Raw genomic sequence first — 6,350 nt, 5'->3', positions numbered from 1 at the left:
CGGTACCATTGGATTCAGCGGGTCAAAATACATAAGATTAACTAGTTTTTACCTTTTGCCTCTTGAATGCATACGGGAACATACCCAGCTCCCGGACTAATCTTTGAAGTTGAACATTTTTTTCTTTCAAATAATTTGATAAAAGCCTAAAATAAAAAACAAAACATACACACACAGTACTTTCGAAATGCTCTCAAAGCAGGGAAAATAGGGTGATTTTTCACGAAAACGGTTTCATTTTGAAACAAAAGAGATGAATTTTTAACGTAATTATTGAATTTTTAGCCTTCAAAGATGAATTTTAAAAAAATGCTCGAATTTTCAATTATAAAAAAAAAACAACTACAACCCCAAATAGTTGTTTTTTAACCAAAGAGTCGAATCTTCAAGCCAAAAGGCGAAGTTTTAGAAGAAGGTTAAATTTTCATCTCAGAACTTTATTACCAAAAAGATTATTTTAAACAAAATAGTTGAGTTTTGAACAAAATAAAGAATTTTTAACGGAAAAAAGGAATTGTCAACCAAACAGTTAAACTTACAACCAAACAGTTGAATTTCCTATCCAAAAAGACGGCTGTTTAACAAACATTTAAATTTTCAAGAAACTGATCAAATTTTAAACAAAATAGTAGAATTCATAAGCAAATAACATTTTAATTTTGTATCACAAAAAGTCCAATTTACCCCAAAAATACGAATTTTCAACAAAGTACTCGAATCCTCAAACAAAAAAGTTGAATTTTTAACCAAAAGGAATACAAATTCTACCAAAACCAGCAAAGATTTTTTAGTAAAAACATTTTTAAAAAATGCTAAATACTCTAGAAAACTGTTAAATTTTCAACCCAAAAAAATGAATTTTTACATGAAAAGGTAATTTTCAACCAAAAAGTTGAATTTTTTATTAGAATAATAGAATTTTCATCCCAAAAAGACGAAATTCAACATAACAGTAAAATTTTTAAGTAAAATATTTGAACTTTAAACTAAAACCGAAAATAAGTGAAAGAGGCGGATAGAGATGGATCTTCAACTAAAAAAATTAATTCTTTAACACAGTATTTATAATTCCAACCAAGCAGTTTAATTTTCTAGAAAAAGAAGAATGTACAACAAAATGCAATAATTATGTACCAAATTGTTGAATTTTCAACTAACATGATCAATTTTTAACCAAAAATAAAAAATTTAAATTTTCAGTTGAAAAAATTTATTTTCTAACCAAAAAAGAACGAATTTTCGACATGATAGTTCTATCTTAAAAAACAATTTAATAAAGTAGTTCAACTTTCTACCAGGTCGTTGAATTTCCAATTCTCAGAAAGACTATATCTGGGGGCCCTATCTCTAGGGTCCACTGTATTCGAATTTTTAACTAAAAATGATCCATTTTAAGGCAAAATGCATTAGTTACAATTTCTTTGGAGTAAATTAATTTGAATTTTTGACCAAAAATAATTAATTTTGAATTAAAAATAGTTTGATTGACAGTGAGAATAGTTTAAAAAACAATAAAAAACGAGAAATCTCTTGAAAACAGTGAAGAAAGAGGCATTTATCTTATCAAGGGGTGAAGAGAGGAAGAAGGGAATAAGTTTACTTTCCATATATGATGTCACATCTGCGCCCCCTCCTCAATTATTTTTTAATCCAAATATACATTATAATTAAAATTAACAGAACGAAATAATTGTGAGCAGTAATTACTGATTCCAAGATTTATGTGGACCGTATATGCGAGGGCTTTTTAGCGGGACAGTTTTCGTAATAACGGCAAATCATAAATCGTAGAGGGTCTTAATGTAGCTTATAAGAGGTGGTGGAAGTACCGCCGCCCCTGAAAAGCTGCAGCTTGGTAATTCTCATCGCTGTGGAAAAATTCGCATAGGCGCTACTTGCTTGTAACCATGCTTTTTCGCTGAATACCCCATGGGTATAGTATGGAGTGTCTACTTCCTACGCAACTTTCAGTGCCCAGCTAAATTGCAGGCACTTTGTGAACCACTCGAGACACGCGGTACATGCATGATATTTCGTAAATGATGTCGCCCGTGGTCAACCGACACGCACTGAAAAATCTACGCGTTCATTTTTACAGTTCACGAGAAATACTTACTCTAATTTATATTGTTTGTGGCTAATTAACTAAATACACTTCACAAATAATCAAGGTTTACAACACCATGGAAACCGTTTTCCTGAATATTTAGCTTAAATCTTACAACTTAGCATACTGATATTCGACCTTTGACCTTTATTTAACTTCTAACATTTGGTTAACTTCGACAACCCACTTATTTTTAAGATTAGTCTGGGCCTTCCGATTTATTTTTTAGAAGTAGAGCGCATTACTTATTCTTTTTGTGTTCAAATAATTGTGTACGGTTTTCAAAGATTTGAAGGTATTTAAAAAACTTTCACAGTATTAAAAGGATTTTATGAGATCTTCACTTATTTCAAAGGATTTGCGGGATTTTAAAAGATGTTCAAGATTATAAGCTATCCGAAAAATGTAAGCTTCATTCTAAGGAATTTATAAAGAAATTAGGGAAATAAATTAAATGAAATTTCAATTAAATAAGTCTAACTTAAATTATACTAAAGGCATTTAAAATGATTTGTACTTATATGGATTAATTTATTATTTTTTATTTATTTAAAGAACTTTATACAACCTTCAATTTCTTCCAAGGATATACGGGATATACGGGATCTTAAAAGTGTATAAACTATTTTAACAGGTTTCAAAGTACAGTGAAAACTGCAATGGCCCTCCCTTCTATATCCCTTTCGAGAATTGACGCTGCGTCGCGGATGGGAATAAAAGGTGTTGGGGGGGGGGGGTGTTGCGGCGGTCACTCATGCGTGACCAAACAGGAGCGTTGACACAAGGCACTGGAACCTAACGACCTACCTGCGGAACAGAATACGTCAAGTAATCCCACCTAAAATTAATTTTTTTTGATATCGGGTCGAAACTTGGCTGGAATATAGTCCTAGTGGACCTACATTAATCCACCAAACATACGTTTTATTTATCTACCGGTTGTCAATATACAGGGGCCTCAAGTTTGCACTTTTTCACGGGTTTCTTCACATTTACGTTAGTATAACTTCTTTTAGGATAATCCGATTAGACTTTTATTATAGAGTTCTAGAAAGACCTTTTCATGTACTTTAAGATTAATATAACGATATATTATATATTTTCTTTTTTTTTGCAAGTCAAAATTGAAAATGATTTTGTGGAAAAACCATATTTAAAAAAAATCTATTTTAAAAAATATCTTTTTTATACTTTTTAAAATCATATAGCATAAAACGTGGGCCGAAAATGTTTTCTTCGTCAAATTTATATTTTTACGCTCTTTCTGAATAGAATAAAAGGTGTGAGGTGAAATATATAACGTAATTTATATATTTCTGCACAGATAATCATCTTAATAAAGTTAAATTTAATTTTAGGGCACATTATAACTGACAGTATTCGTACCCTAGTGCTGCGGAAGTTTAACGTGGTACCCTCGATCGCAAAAATTTAAATTATACCAAAACCACATTTGCGGCCCACTTTTTATTCTATATGATTTTAAACAGTATAAAAAACTATTTTTTGGAATAGAAAACAAACCTCAAATATGATTTTTTTCAAAAATTAATTTCAATTTTGATTTTCAAAAAATATATAAAAAGTGCAAAATTGAAAACGTGCGAAATTCAGGCCCCTGTATATTGACTACCGATTGATAAATAAACCTATGGTTTAATGAATAGATATAGGTCCCCTAGGACTATATTCCAGCCAAGTTTCAGCCCAATAAAAAAATATATAATAATAATAGTAATTTTAGGTGGGAACACTTGACGTATTTTGCCCCCAATGGAAATTCATCACGATGTTCCGACAGTTCACAAGAACTCAAGCCAAGCAACAGTGGGGCTCCGCCGATGGGGTTAATCGGATTATTTCGTGCCATGATAAAAAGCAGTGAATATCAATTCATTTTAATCAAAGATTAAATATAGATTAAACTAAGGTTTAAAATTAATTATTTACTGTAAGATTTCTTTATAATATTTAATTCAAATTCAAATTTCTTCCAAATGGTTCCAAATTGGTGGCGTTGTCCTAGCTAACAGTAGGCTCTACGACTCAACAAAGAAAAATAAGAAGTATTTTGTTGAAAGAGAAGTCCGATCAAGTTCAGACATTGGACCACCACTGTAGTATTTTGAATCTCAAACTATCAAGTGTTGACGTGGGATTAGTGAAAACTGTGTTTTTGTGAGTCTATTTATAAACGGAACTGATTTTCTGTTAAAGAATTTCTTTTTATGTCCGGTTATACTGCGCAATGGGCTAAAGTGCGTGCTTTACCAATTTCAGTGTTGACGTGCAGTGTTTTGGTGAAAATAGTAATTTATTTCTGAATACAGCTGGCTCCGATGGTTTTATTCGAATAAGCGACCGAATATCTGGATTTATTATTTAAAAGAAAGCTCTCCTTTTAAACGAGATGTTCAGCGGCCCGCAAGCGTTTAACACTTCGTGATTCATGTTGGACTTTTATGGCACAGTATCTTTTTGTATTTCAAATATTTAGAAAATGGAGAGCGGGCAGGTCATAGATGCTCACTCTAAAAAATTGTGAGGTCCAAAGGTCCAGCTGCCTGAAGGGCGTCAGCGTCAGTTAGATTGTGTGCGCCTGGCAACGCGGAGGATTCAACGTTGTGCCCTGAACGTCTCACCTGAACCACAATTTTTATTAGTAATTTTGCTTGCCTAAGCCTTTCTGAAATACATAGATTTACAATCACTATAATAATTATACTTTTTTGATCCACGACTATGGAGACATATTTTTTTAAAGCCCTATTTAAGTAATATTAACGTGTGAACTGCTTTTTCATCAAATTGATTTCTAAGAAAATGTGAATTTTTTAGTAATTTTCCTATTTTTCCGAACATGTGTTTGGATAATTGATTTTTTTAAACATAAAAGTTCAAGTAGCAAAATAGTTGCTCGAAATTTATTCTATAGACTTAGGAGAATAACTGTAAATTTTTCCAGATTTTAAGAATAAAAATAACATTGAGAAAAACCTCAGTTCACCCTTGTCTCCGTATCAGAAAAAATCGGCGCTATAAACGAGTTTCACTGTATTTCAAGTTATTTAAATTAAATTAAATGAAAATTCAAGGGATTCCTGGCGATTACAAAGGTTTTAAGGAATTTTAAGGTATGTTGAGAAATTTCCCAAAATTTAAAGGATTTGATTGAAAGTCCAAGGTTTTTTCAAGATCTCTAAGGATTTTAACGATTTTTTAAAGAACATTAATGGATAAGTTTAGTTTAATTTATATTGAATAGATTTCAAATTATTTCCATTTATTTTAGTGGGTTTTTACGATTTTCAAAGATTTCATTGGACTCTGAGAGCTTTCAAGAAGCTTCTAGAAAACTGTAGCAAATAAAATAAATAATAAATTTCTACGGATTTTAACAGATTTCAAAGATTTCAATATGTTTAAAAATACTTCCAAATACGTAAAGTGATTTCAATGAAATTTCAAGCGATTTCAAAGGTATCAAGAGTATTCATTTTTCCTTGTACTTTGTCTACTTTTTACATTAATTTCTTTAATCCTTTTTTTAAATCATAGGAAAAATGATAGGAAATTCATTATAAGAAAATCATTATAACCCTATACTGATGTCCCTATAATAATTATTCATGAGAAAATGTTGCTCAAAATGCGACCATTATATGGGAGGCAATTTATTTATTGAATTAAGTGTTCCGGATATTAAAACACACATACAATTTATAGGGGTTAAGTAATACAAAAATTGACAGAAGAAATAAATTTTATTATTGTGGACTAAGTGCGTACCTTAACTGAGTGTAAATTCACATCAGCATAATATAAAATAAGAACCAGAAGTTAGCTATGCATATAGATTTGAAATTTCTACCTTGAATAAAAAATGCAGTAATAGTCGTCGCCAAAAAGTAAATACACCACCGTAATCGTCTGAGCCATATCGATAGGTGATTTTCACATTAAAAAAAATTATTTTTTAAACAATTACATTGTTAATTAACATTTAATCTTTATTATAAAAAAAAACAAAAGTCGTATAGAAAAAAAAAAGTTCTGGATTCATCTTGGCAATATCTCCAGGTGTTTTTTTTTTCATTTTTTTAATATTAATTGTTTATAATTTTTAGGAATTTATTTAACAATTTTCATAAAAGATTAAAAGTTAATAAGTAAACCATAACATACCTTCACATATCACAAATGAAAAAATTTTTAAACAATGCAGAAAAGTTAGTTTAAACAT

The sequence above is a fragment of the Belonocnema kinseyi genome, chromosome 9 (genome assembly GCF_010883055.1).
Source record: "Belonocnema kinseyi isolate 2016_QV_RU_SX_M_011 chromosome 9, B_treatae_v1, whole genome shotgun sequence".
Lineage (NCBI taxonomy): Eukaryota > Metazoa > Arthropoda > Insecta > Hymenoptera > Cynipidae > Belonocnema > Belonocnema kinseyi.
The sequence above is the reverse complement of the archived record's forward strand: the minus strand, read 5'-3'. Positions refer to the sequence as shown.